The 13,950-nt window shown below is 43.9% G+C and overlaps 2 protein-coding genes and 1 pseudogene across 3 annotated transcripts in view; 2 read left to right on the top strand and 1 right to left on the bottom strand.

The window, feature by feature from the left end:
* The window catches only part of LOC128450548 (zinc-binding protein A33-like), a 383,902-nt gene that overhangs the window by 206,916 nt on the left and 163,036 nt on the right, over window positions 1-13,950 (top strand). The gene's annotated exons all lie outside the window — the stretch shown is intronic.
* LOC128450549 (E3 ubiquitin-protein ligase TRIM35-like) overlaps window positions 1-13,950 on the top strand; it is a 377,361-nt gene that overhangs the window by 206,793 nt on the left and 156,618 nt on the right. The gene's annotated exons all lie outside the window — the stretch shown is intronic.
* On the bottom strand, window positions 10,387-13,944 carry LOC128450546 (zinc-binding protein A33-like; annotated as a pseudogene).

Below are 13,950 nucleotides of genomic sequence, written 5' to 3'. Positions count from 1 at the left end.
CCGTCATGAAGTATCAGGAGCGGGCGAGTGTGTGTGTCTGTGTATGTGTGTGTGTATGTGTGTGTGTGCGCCCCAGATACTCTCCGGTCCGTAGCTCCGCCCCCCACCTCGCGCACTCGCTCAGGGAGACACAGTGAAAGCAGAGCGCGTTCTCGTGGAGCAGCCTCTCAGTGACCGACTGCTTCTTAACTATGGAAACAGTGAAAACCAGAGTTTCTCTGGTCTCAGCTGCTCAGAGATCAGCGCCTCAGCTTCTTGATCAGAGCAGAAGCTGCAGTTGGTTTGTACAGAGCTTCAGTTTCTGTGTCCGGCTCCAGTCTGACCTGCTCTCACTTTTTGTTTTCACATTTAAAATTAAATATATATTTTTAAGCTATTAGGCTGCAGCTATATGTTTTTATAGAAAAGGAGTTTAATGTGGCTATTAAATGTGACTAAAACTAGACTAAAATGTAATTTGTTTTCGTCGACTAAAACTAGACTAAAACTAAGAGGTGTTATGTGCAGATCTGCTCCTTGTTTTGCAGTGCTCCTGGAGCTCCTCCTTCAGCCCCTCCTTCTCCTCGTTACCTGGCACCTGCTGCTGCCTTAAAAGCCTGGGAGGCTTCACTCATGGGGGTCGCTAAGCAGGGCTGGCCGCATGGCTCCCATTCACCAGTCTGATTACCATTCGTAACAATAAACCCAGTTTTCTCATATTTAATCCTTGTTTGTCTACTTTATGTTACTTCCGTCGAGCCGGGTTGTAACATATTGGGGACTGGTCCGGGATCAATCTGGATGAGTTATTTTTTTTCTATTTTTCCCCTAGACAGAGTAACCCGGTATGCTTTGGTGGTGTTTGGTAGGGTGGCTGTGAGCAGCTTCTTGTCATGGTGAGTATGGTGAGCATTGAATCTGAGTGCTATGATTTTAAGTTGTGAGTGATCTCCCTGGTTAGTTAGGGAGTGTGCCAGCTGGGCAGAGCAATCTGTCCTTCCATCGGTGCACTATTTGTTATATTTATTTATTTATTTGTTTTTTTCGAGGTAATCCTGGGTGGAGACTTGTTCTCTGGTGGGGGCGAGCATTTCAGGGCCTTGGTCACATGGCTGAGGTTAACTGAGCTTTGCTTTAAAGAGGCCTCGAGCCCGGCACGCCTCAGAAGACAGTTAGGGTTAGTTTGAAGTTAGGCAGGTACCAGGGGGCTTGCTTAGATGATCATTTGCACTCGGAGGCTTGCTCACTGTGCTCAGCAGTGATTGATTTGTAAAGTTATTTGAGTTAGTGACTGCTTTATGGGGACAGTTGTGGTAACATGTCCAGGGTCCTAACTTTGTTTTGTATAGCTTGTGGATTTGTCAGGTGCGGTGTGTGTGGTGTCTAGCTTGACTTGGTGGGCTAGTTCTCCCGGAGGTTGTTGTTGCCTTGGTCTTGATTACCAGCAGGGTCCATTTTGGTAATGGGTTTTTATGGGTAATATTTTGTGCTACTTAGTAGCTAGATGGGAGTTACTAGGCCTATCTCTGTGATCATGGGTTCAAGAATCATTTAGTAGAGAGAATTTGTGATAAGCTGTAGTGTTGGATGAGGTGTGTACTGGGCGTACTGGTTTAAGTTTAAACCTTGGGTAACGGCGATTGGTGTATTTTGGTTATGTTTGGTTACTGAAGTTATCTAGTATGGAGGCTATCGATGACTTTATTAGTGCACCCTCGGAGGAGTTGCTTTGTCAGCTCACTAAAGGACAGCTCCTTAGCCTTGCCAGCCATTATGACATTGAGATTGCCAGTGGTGATAAACGTCTTAAAGATAATTTAAGAGAAGCACTTAAGGCTAGCCTAGCAGAAGGAGGCGTCCTAAAGCCGTCTGCTTTACCAGCATATCAGCATCAACTTGATCTTCCTCAAATGTCAGATGCTGTGCTGGAGTTCAGGTTGAAGGAGTTGGCGTTTCGAGAATTAGAACTAGAGGATAAAGAAAAAGAGCGTATCCTTAGGGAAAGACAAATGCACCTAGAACATGAGCGTTTCCTAAAAGAGCTTGAATTTAAGCATGCTGCTTTGAGCTCATCCAGTTCTGCCTCGGCTCAGTTTAATGTAGCGAGCAACATCAGACTAGTACCTCCATTTGCTGAGAAAAATGTTGAGAGGTACTTCGCTCATTTTGAACGAGTGGCTACTGTGTCAGACTGGCCAATACATGCCTGGACATCGCTTTTGCAAAGCGTTCTGGTGGGAAAAGCACAAGACGCTTACACTGCTTTAAACATTGAGGATATCAAGGACTATGAAAAAGTTAAAGGTGCTATTCTAAGAACTTATGAGCTCGTTCCTGAGGCGTACCGCCAGCGTTTTAGAGGCCTCAGTAAGCTGGATGAACAAACTTATGTTGAGTTTGCAAGAGAAAAGGAGATCAGTTTTAGCTCTTGGTGCAAGTCACAGAAGGCGGAAACTAAGGAAGATCTTAGACAATTAGTTCTGCTGGAGGACTTTAAAGATTGTCTGCCTACTGCCGTGTGTACTTATCTCAATCAGCAAGAAGTGACCACTCTTGATAAGGCTGCTGTTCTAGCAGACAAGTTTGTATTGACGCTCAAGGTAAACTTTGATAACGACCAAGGTGAGCGAAAAGGAAGGACTGGTTTTAATAGACCTCAGTTTCCAACCACTTCCTCCACCAGCTCAAAACCTCCTCCCACCGTTTCTACAGCTTTCACTAGAAGATCGGCTACTGTGAGTACTCCATTAGAGAGGACTTGTTTTTATTGCAAGAACAGTGGTCACTTCATTGCAGATTGCCCTGTCTTGAGTAAGAAACAAGAGTCTTATAAGCCTGTTGCCTTACTAAAAACTGTGAAAAATGGTGCTGTCATCCAAAACATCGACCAACCCGCTCAAAAGAGTGAGCTGCCTGGTTCTTCGTCTTTCCTTATGGATGGTTTTGTGTCTCTTGTCACTGATCCTTCAACCAAGCAACCGATTAAGATTTGGAGAGATAGTGGAGCTTTTCAGTCTTTGATTCTACAGGACCTCCTACCGTTTTCTGACCAGTCTAAGTTGGGTTCCAGTGTCCTCGTCCAAGGGTTTGGTGGGGGGTATCTGTCTCTACCTATAAATAACCTTCCCCTTGAAACTGGTCTTGTTTCTGGGGAAGTAGCTGTAGCTGTGTGTTCAAGCATTCCCATTAAAGGGGTGTCCTTCATCTTGGGAAATGACCTAGCCGGTGGTAGGGTGCTTGCGGCTCCTGAGGTTGTTCCTTTTCCTGTAGTGTCAAAATGCCCAGATGATCTTGAGAAGCAATACCCAGAAGCATTCCCTGTCTGTGTCACTACCCGTGCCATGTCAAAGAAGAAGAAACAAGACAAAGAAGCTGATTCTGATATTGCACTGTTTGACACATTTCTGGCGAAGGGTGACATGTTGGGATTTGGTAAGGTGTTTCCCTCTGGTAACGAGCTCAAGTGTGAGCAGGGGGGAGATGAAACCTTATCTTCTCTTTTTGACCAGGTTGTCCCTGATGATGAGATGACAGCTGTGTCTTGTTGCTATTTTGTAAACAATGGTGTGTTAATGAGAAAGTGGACTTCTCCAAAACCGTCCTGTCATGATGATTGGAGTAGTGTGTTTCAAGTGGTAGTGCCAAGTGTCTATCGTCAGGATGTCTTGCAGTTGGCTCATGATCATTGTCTTGCTGGTCATATGGGGATTAAGAAAACTTTAGACAGAGTGCTGAGACATTTCTTTTGGCCTGGTGTGAAATCTGATGTTGCTGAGCATTGTAGAACATGTCATGTGTGCCAAACTATTGGTAAGCCCAACCAGAAGATTCCCCTAGCTCCTTTACATCCTATCCCTGCCATAGGAGAGCCTTTTGAGCGTATCTTGATTGATTGTGTTGGTCCCCTTCCTCGTACTAAATAAGGTAACCAGTACTTATTGACAATCATGTGTACAGCTACCCGGTTTCCTGAAGCTATCCCTCTACGTAGAATCACTGCTTCAGCCATTTCCAAGGCCCATATTAAGTTCTTTACAGTGTTTGGCCTGCCAAGAGTTATCCAGACCGACCAGGGTTCGAATTTTATGTCCCGTGTGTTCTCTCAGGTTCTCCAGCAGTTGTCTATTGAGCACCAGACTTCATCTGCTTACCATCCAGAGTCTCAAGGGGCCCTTGAGCGGTTTCATCAGACCCTAAAGTCCATGTTACGAGCCTACTGTAAGGAGTTTGAGAGAGATTGGGATGAGGGAACCCCTTTGCTCCTCTTTGCAGCTAGAGAGGCCAATCAAGAGTCCCTTGGCTTTAGTCCAGCTGAACTGGTGTTCGGTCATACTGTGAGGGGCCCTTTGAAACTTTTGAAAGAGAGATGGTTGGCAAACCAGTCCCCCGCCACAAATTTGCTAGACTTTGTTTGTAATTTTCGGTCAAAGCTGAACAAGGCATGTGAGCTGGCGAGGCAGAACTTGGGGGAAGCCCAAGGACGGATGAAGGGGTGGTATGACCAAAGGGCAAAGCATCGAGCGTTCTCTCCTGGTGACAAGGTGTTGGTGCTGCTGCCACTTCCGGGATCTGCTTTGCAAGCTCGATTTAGCGGTCCATATGTGATTGAGCGTCGGGTGGGTGAGTTGGATTATGTGATAAAGACTCCAGAACGAAAGCGTAAAACACGTCTCTGTCATGTTAATCTGTTGAAACAGTACTGTGAGAGGAGCCAGGCTGGGCTCTCAGGGGTGAAGACGGTTGCTGTGCTGAGCACTTCGATTCCTGTGGGTGAAAAGGACATTGATGGTGTTGTTGAACGTGGGGTCTCTCGTGCTAGGCTTCCGAACTCAGAAATTGTAGCCAATTTGGAGGTCCATCTGTCTTATCTCGAGTCATCACATCGGTCCGACGTTATTGAGGTTATTTGTAAATATCCTGCCCTGTTCTCTGATGTGCCTACTTGTACCAATGTTCTCCAGCATGACATTGATGTCGGGGAGGCTGCACCTATTAGGCAACACCCTTACAGGGTAAATCCTGAGAAACGCCAGCTGATGAGCAAAGAAGTGGATTACATGTTGCAGCATGGCATTGCAGAACCTAGTGCTAGCCCATGGAGCTCCCCGTGTTTGCTGGTTGATAAGTCAGATCGCACACCTCGATTTTGTACTGATCTTCGCAAGGTCAACTCTGTCACAAAGCCTGATTGCTATCCTCTTCCCCGTCTAGATGATTGCATTGACAGAGTAGGTTCTGCAGCTTGTGTCACTAAGTTAGACCTCTTGAAAGGCTACTGGCAGGTCCCTCTTACTCAGAGAGCTCGTGAAATCTCTGCCTTTGTGACTCCAGATGACTTCTGTCAGTATACAGTTATGGCTTTTGGAATGCGAAATGCACCTGCCACATTCCAGCGGCTTGTTAACCTGGTGTTGAAAGGGGTTGCAGATTGTGAAGCATACCTTGATGACATAGTTAGTTATAGCTCCACCTGGTCTCGGCACATAGCTCAGGTGGAGGAAGTATTTGGTAGGCTGGCTGCTGCCAATTTGACTGTGAACCTTGCCAAGTGTGAGTTTGGACAGGCCACTGTGACGTACAGTGCCTTGCATAAGTATTCACCCCCTTTGGACTTTTCTACATTTTGTCATGGTATAACCACAGATTAAAATTTATTTCATCGTGAGTTTATGTAATGGACCAACACAAAATAGTGCATCATTTGGAAGTGGGGGGAAATATTACATGGATTTCACAATTATTTACAAATAAAAATCTGAAAAGTGTTGAGTGCATATGTATTCACCCCCTTTACTGTGAAACCCCTAACAAAGATCTGGTGCGACCAATTGCATTCACAAGTCACATTTGCAAGTCACATAATTAGTAAATAGGGTCCACCTGTCTGCAATTTAATCTCAGTATAAATACACCTGTTCTGTGACGGACTCAGAGTTTGTTGGAGATCATTACTGAACAAACAGCATCATGAAGACCAAGGAGCTCACCAAACAGGTCAGGGATAAAGTTGTGGAGAAATATGAAGCAGGGTTAGGTTATAAAAAAATATCCAGAGCTTTGAACATCTCTCTGAGCACCATAAAATCCATCATAAGAAAATGGAAAGAATATGGCACAACCGCAAACCTACCAAGAGGAGGCCGTCCACCCAAACTGAAGAGTCGGACAAGAAGAAAATTAATCAGAGAAGCAACCAGGAGGCCCATGGTTACTCTGGAGGAGTTGCAGAGATCCACAGCTGAGGTGGGAGAATCTGTCCACAGGACAACTATTAGTTGTCTACTCCACAAATCTGGCCTTTATGGAAGAGTGGCAAGAAGAAAGCCATTGTTGAAAGGGATCCATAAAAAATCCCGTTTGGAGTTTGCCAGAAGCCATGTGGGAGACACAGCAAACATGTGGAAGAAGGTGCTCTGGTCAGATGAGACCAAAATGGAACTTTTTGGCCTCAATGCAAAACGCTATGTGTGGCGAAAACCCAACACTGCCCATCACCCTGAGCACACCATCCCAACAGTGAAACATGGTGGTGGTAGCATCATGCTGTGGGGATGCTTCTCTTCAGCAGGTACAGGGAAACTGGTCAGAATAGAGGGAAAGATGGATGGAGCCAAATACAGGGAAATCCTTGAAGAAAATCTGATGCAGTCTGCAAAAGACTTGAGACTGGGGCGGAGGTTCATCTTCCAGCACGACAATGACCCTAAACATACAGCCAGAGCTACAAAGGAATGGTTTGGATTAAAGAATGTTAATGTCTTAAAATGGCCCAGTCAAAGCCCAGACCTCAATCCAATAGAGAATCTATGGCAAGACTTGAAGATTGCGGTTCACAGACGGTCTACATCCAATCTGACTGAGCTTCATCTTTTTTGCCAAGAAGAATGGACAAACCTTTCCATCTCTAGATGTGCAAAGCTGGTAGAGACATACCCCAAAAGACTCTCAGCTGTAATTGCAGCGAAAGGGGGTTCTACCAAGTATTGACACAGGGGGGTGAATACTTATGCACCCAACAGATGTCAACTTTTTTGTTCTCATTATTGTTTGTGTCACAATAAAATTTATTTTGCACCTCCAAAGTACTATGCATGTTTTGTTGATCAAACGGGAAAAAGTCTATTTAAGTCTATTTGAATTCCAGTTAGTAACAGTACATAATGGGAATAAGTCCAAGGGGGGTGAATACTTATGCAAGGCACTGTATCTAGGGAAGGTTGTTGGGCGGGGGGAAGTCTGTCCTATCGGCGCTAAAGTAGAGGCCATTTGCTGTTTCGGTGTTCCTACTTCTCGGCGTGAGCTGAAACGGTTTCTTGGCATGGCCGGCTATTACAGAAGTTTTTGCAAGAACTTTGCTACTGCGGCTGCCCCCTTGACTAGCTTACTTAGCCCAAAGGTCCATTTTGTGTGGACAGAGATGTGTCAGTTGGCATTTGAGAATCTGAAGGCCCTGTTGGTTAGTGCCCCAGTCCTGGCTGCCCCTGACTTTAACAGGCCATTTAAACTGGCTGTCGATGCTAGTGATGCTGGGGTTAGTGCTGCCCTACTTCAAGACGACTCGTCAGGGGTTGAGCATCCTGTTTGTTATTTTTCAAAGAAGTTTGACATTCATCAGATGCATTATTCTACCATTGAGAAAGAGGCCTTGGCACTTATCTCTGCTCTGGACCACTTCGATGTGTATGTCTCTTCCAGTCAGGTCCTGGTGGTCTACACCGACCATAACCCACTTGTGTTCATCGGCAGAATGAGGAACTCCAACCACCGGCTGATGCGATGGAGTCTGTTTCTGCAGGGCTTTAACCTGGAAATAAAGCACATCCGTGGAAGGGACAATGTGCTCGCAGATGCCCTTTCAAGGTCATAAGTGTCAGAAGCATATGTGATGCAACATTTCAATTTATTTTGGTGTTAATTTGTTGTGTGTAACTTGGCGGTTGCCTAGAGCAACCGTTTTAAGGGGGGGGGGGTGTTATGTGCAGATCTGCTCCTTGTTTTGCAGTGCTCCTGGAGCTCCTCCTTCAGCCCCTCCTTCTCCTCGTTACCTGGCACCTGCTGCTGCCTTAAAAGCCTGGGAGGCTTCACTCATGGGGGTCGCTAAGCAGGGCTGGCCGCATGGCTCCCATTCACCAGTCTGATTACCATTCGTAACAATAAACCCAGTTTTCTCATATTTAATCCTTGTTTGTCTACTTTATGTTACTTCCGTCGAGCCGGGTTGTAACAGAAGGATAAAAATGACTAAAAGGTGACTAAAACTAATATGTTTTTTCGTCAAAAGACTAAGACTAAGACTAAATCACAAATAGCTGCTAAAATTAACACTGGTGTCGAGGCCCCAATCATCACAAACACACCTTTAATGTTTTTTTCTGATGTGTTTGTTTCCTTCATTAGACCTGTGTTTCACTACAGCAGGGTTTCTTCAGCCTGCAGCGCAGAGTTAACGCTGAAGTTCAACTCAGAGCCGAGGACGCTGATTGGACACGATGATAAACACACACTTACTACCACTGAGCGTTAAACAATGTTTACTTCATCAGAGGGAGGTCAGTTTGTGAAACAGGAAGACGCTGCTAATGACACGGAGAAGATGGACGGACGATGAGGAGGACGGGCGGAGGAGTGGCCATGATTTAGTGTTTACCTGAATGCAAAGGTCCTCGTGCGTCTGTCCCCAAATCAGTTTATCACTGATTGCTCAGAATGTCCTCGATAACAAGCGGGTGGGACGCTGCTGCAGCTCGTCTCACATCCAACACGTCACAGCAGCTTGTGGGAAATATTCTCACTGGGCCCGATAATGACTTGTTAAGAAATCAGCCCTCAACATTAATACAGTAGATTACTGTACAAATGATGCCCCGCTAGTGGCCCCTACAGGCTGCACTGTTCATTACAGCCACAGTGTCAAAGTGCTGGAGAGCAACAGACTGATCATTTACTGCAGGAAGTGTAGAGCTTTAGAAAGGTGCTCGAGAAAAGGTCCTGGGGTCATTCAGAGGGTTCAACCTCTGGGGATCAGGCTGGTGGTGGTGAAATCAACTGGGATCAAAGAATTTTCGAGGTAAATTTAATGTCAATCAAATGTATTTGATTTGTAATAACTAGTCCGAACCAAAGTGTTGGACTAACAGGCATCGAGTCCAGATGCAGAGATGCAAGAATTCTGCTTTACATTTTCAGTCCCTTGCCAGTAGGGGGTGCTGCAGCCGTCGTAGTGACGTTTGTTGAAAGTTACAAGTGCAAACTCTCCACCCAACTTCCACCTGATCGTGACCACTACTTTACTCAAGAGGCAGGGATTGGTCGATCCCCAGTGAACGCTCTCATTGGTCGAAGGGCGCCCTCGTCCTGTTGACCTCGACGTTTCACCGCAGGGACTCAAATACTTTCTAGTGACCAGTCGAACTTTTAAGACCCTGATTGATACGAAGACGGATTGATGGATTGTTGGATGAACCTGAAATATTCGCTACGCTAGCTCGACCGAAGTGGCCCCCCCCCCCCAAATACCTATAGATAAAAACAAAAAGGCATTTTTGTCTATGAAACACGTCCAAAGTTGGCGAACACTGGTGTGGTGTTGTTGTGTAGGCGTTGAGGTGTGATGACTGTTGGCGAGGACGTGTGTTGTTGTTAATGCTGTACGTACAACACAACTGTAACATGTGTTGATTTCTTTTTTTATTCTCCTGAGACGATGATTAGCAGTTAACGCTGGGGTTTGGGATTGGTGTTGCGATGGGTGTGTGTGTCTGTGTGTGTGTCTGTGTGTCGGTGTGTGTGTGTGTGTGTGGGACAAACTAGGGTTTGAAATCTTTAAACTGTAATTGTGTGCCTTGCTCTACTGTTACTACTTCGACCTTTTCTTTAGTGAAGTCAAACCACTGCTTCGGTGATGAAAACATGCAACGACATATTCAAAATGAGAATCAAACAGTTTAATGCGAGGTTGATGTTGAACCTGTGTAAATATGTAAAGGTGTGAAACCTCGGTGTGACGCACTGGGGGGAGGAATGCTTGGTGTTTGTGTTTATTTATGTTTTGTGGTCTGTGATGTGAAATATCTTTATTATTAGTATTGGCCATAAAGAGCTTGACTGCATGGATCCTGCTGAATACATTGTAAAACCAACTGTTGACAAATAAACTTAATTTATTGGAAAAATGAACAAATGTGGGTTGTGTTGTTTTGTTGGACTTGTGGTCTCAGGCTTTGTCTTCACATGTAGGCCCAACTATTGTTCACAACTATTAGCTCCCAACATTTAAATTAGGGATAATTCATAAATAAACTTATACATAACTCAATTTAAAAACATAAAACTATCTGAGTGTTAAATCCTACTTAATGACAGATAATGTAATATTTACATTTCAACTTAAAAAAGGTCAGAACTCTGTTTCTGTTTCATAGATTTTATTATTTTTATCACAATATTAAAATCACATCACTAGTCTGCTGTTGAATAAACACTTTTACAGACAGAATCATTTTGGCTTCATCACATCAAACAGACAAATGTTCATATATGTTGGATTATTTCATATGTGAACAGACTTTATGTGATTAAACATGAATCATGTCTCGTGTGTGAGTTTTAATAAAGTTTGTTGAATGTGAACAATGATCAGCTGTTATTGATAAATGTGTTTTTATGTGGATCTTCATCAGTTTGCTCGACTTCATGGATCCACACAAAATCTAAATGATAGAAAACATTTTCCATGAAAGTAAAAAACAAACCAAAGATAAAGATCAGAAAATAATCAAATCTTTTTTCACACATGGAAAAGTCGACAGGAGAAATAAAAATGAGTGAGAAGTAAAAGGAGAAATAAACAAAGCTTTAGAATAACGAGTTTAACTTTTAAATTCAGCAGATTTCTCCTGAAGAAATAAACATGATGAATAAAATCTTTATCTCTAACGACTCTGATCCAGAGTCACAGAGACTTTCACAGGTAACAGCTTCACTGGGTGATCTTTAATGTTAAAGTATGGAATCATCTTCTGAGTGAAAGTGTGTGTGAAGGTGTGAATGTGTTTGTTAGTATCAAGATCACAGAACGACAGTTCTCCTCTGTTCCAGTCCAGTTTCACTCTGATCCTCTGGATCTTCTGCACAGAGAGAACAGATAATCCTGATGGTGACAGTGCTACGTATTTACCTTCATGGAACACTATTCTCCATGTTCCAGACAGATCGTCTCCCTTCCTCTGGACAGACTCTGCTCTTACACCCAGTGACCAGCGTGTACTGTCTCCAACCAGGACGTCCCAGCTGTGAGTCCCTGAGTTAAAACCCTCAGATCCAAGGACTGAGGTGTAAAGATCAAACCTCTCTGGATTGTCAGGAAGCTTCTGTCTCCCTCCTCGTCTCAAACTGGTCAGATCTTCAGACAGGACGAGTTCTGGATGAGCAGAGTTTGGGTCCAGAACCACAGGACTGTAGGAGACCATGTCCTTCATCTTGTTCCAGATGTTGAAGCTCAGGTTGCCCAGATGTTTGGCCTCGTCTATCAGAGCTCCTGAGGCCAGCTGTGGATCATCCAGCAGGGGGCGCTGCTGGACTCGTTCCACTGCAGCCTTGTAGTTGAGCAGGAACGAGACGTCTTCAGCTCTCAGCTCGTCCTCTGTGGTTCTGATTGTGTCTGAAAGAGACGTTATGTCTCTACTCAGAGACTCAATCTTCTTCTTCATCATCCGACTCTTCTGCTCCTCTTCATCCCTCAGTGCAGCCATCCTGGCCTCCTCTTCCTTCTCCAGAAACTGATGAAGCTTTTTAAACTGCCTCCTTGATCTGCGTCTCTGTGAGTCCGGCCTGGACCTTAATGTGTTCTGCTGTTTGTTCAAACTCTACTTTAACACGTTCAAAACTCTGTAACTTCTTCTTCAAGGGCTCCAGAGTTTCCTGAAGCTGCTTCTTGTGTTGTTGTGTAGCTTCATCGATGGGTCTGAATCTGTGGTCAGTGTGTTTTTCTGAATCTCTGCAGATGAGACACACTGGCTGCTGATGGTCCAGACAGAAGAGTCTGAGTTTCTCTGAGTGCAAACTGCAGAGAGCAGGTGAAGAGCTCTGATCTCTCTCCTGTAAGAAGGTCTCACACAGGTTCTTTAACACCAGGTTACAAGGTGGATGATCCTTTGAAGATCTTCTCTTACAAAGTGGACACTCTTTTACTACTTTGTCTTTCCACCAGCTCTTCACACAGTCTCTACAGAAGCTGTGGCTACATGACAGAATGACAGGATCTCTGAAGACATCTTGGCAGACGGGACAGCAGAGATCCTCTTCTGATCTGGAAGCCATTGAGTCTCCAGGTGAAGCTGAAAACAGACAGTCAGTCAGTCACAGCTCCATGAACTTCACTGAGGTTCACTTCCCCTCTGAGTCGAGGTGTTTGTTAAACTCACGGTCAGTGTGTGGAACGTCGGCAGGTTGTAGTTTGACTCTTCTCTCCTGTAGCTGGACTCACTCAGGACGTTTGGTCTGGTTTGGTTCAGTTTGGTTTGGAAGGTGAATGTGATCGTCTGGTTTTCAGCCTGCGTCTCTTCAGGGAGGAACAGATGCTTCCTGGTTTCTCAGGTGTGTCAGGAGAGGGTGGAGCTTGAGATGCTGGATGATAAAACCTGTAAAACCTGAAACAAATGTACAAGCAGCTCTGCTGCCAGTAAAAACATTGCACCCCCTTATGGACTGAACTCTAAAACTTTAACTCTTAACTGTGCCTGAATCATCTGCTTGTGCAATATCAGCGGTTCATGTGCCATACACTCATTGTACATATTCTGGTGTGTCAGGACACTTTGTAAAAAATAATTCAAGCCTTGGATTTGATAACTGGTCAAAAGTCGTTTGGCAGCAACAAGCTCAAAGTGGAATTTTAATATTAAAGGTAGTGCGGGGGGGGGGGGGGGGGGGGGGAGTCTGTGATGTAACTGCAGAGCTGAAGTCTCATTAAAGAGACAGCAGCAAAGTGCAAACAAATGGAAACAAGTTCAGAAAATGAAAAGAGGGTTTATAAAATTCAAATCAGCTCAAGTTTGCTTATTAATTTCTGTGTGAGTGCACTAAAAAGTATGACATCATCAAATGATTTTAACATTTTGTTGTGATTATAATGCCTTTATTGTGACACCATTATATAGTGTGACTCTGGGCTTTTCAGTAAATGTGGCTGTCGGACACATATTCTATATTAATATTAAGTAATAGCTTTAGTTTACATTAAAGCCACCTAGGGGCACCAGCCTTCAAAGGAAGGAAAATAGACATTTTATTGATTAAGAGTGTTGTGCAATAGTAGTAGTAGATTTGACGTTGGCTAATTATTAATAATCATGAAATATGATTATTAAAATAAAAATTATTTATTAAAAATGATAAAAAATGATAAGGCTATTAATTAAGAATAGTAACATAATTAATTAGAAATGATACGGTTATCAATTAATAATAGTTCAATAATTAATGAAAACAATAAAATTATCAATTAAGAATAATACTATCTGTAACTATTACTTATCGTCGCGGGGCACCACCCTGTTTACAGGGACCAACAAGTCAATCTGTAAAGATCAGTCTCAAGTGATAAAAGTTAAATTTAGAATCTCAATATTTAATATTAAAGATTATATAATAAACAATGAAAGGTTTTAAGTTCGTGCACAGGCTATAGTTATCCAGCTGTATTCATATACATATGCACCAATAATCACAGAAATACAAATACTCTAATTACAAAAGGATTTATTAAAAAGGGAAATAAAGTTAACTCACGGTCAGTGTGTGGAGCGTCGGCAGGTTGTAGTTTGACTCTTCTCTCCTGTAGCTGGACTCACTCAGGACGTCTGGTCTGGTTTGGTTCAGTTTGGTTTGGAAGGTGAATGTGATCGTCTGGTTTTCAGCCTGCGTCTCTTCAGGGAGGAACAGATGCTTCCTGGTTTCTCAGGTGTGTCAGGA

The sequence above is a fragment of the Pleuronectes platessa genome, chromosome 11 (genome assembly GCF_947347685.1).
Source record: "Pleuronectes platessa chromosome 11, fPlePla1.1, whole genome shotgun sequence".
Classification (NCBI taxonomy): Eukaryota; Metazoa; Chordata; class Actinopteri; order Pleuronectiformes; family Pleuronectidae; genus Pleuronectes; species Pleuronectes platessa.
Note: the sequence above shows the minus strand (reverse complement) of the source record. Positions and strands in the feature narration are given on the sequence as shown.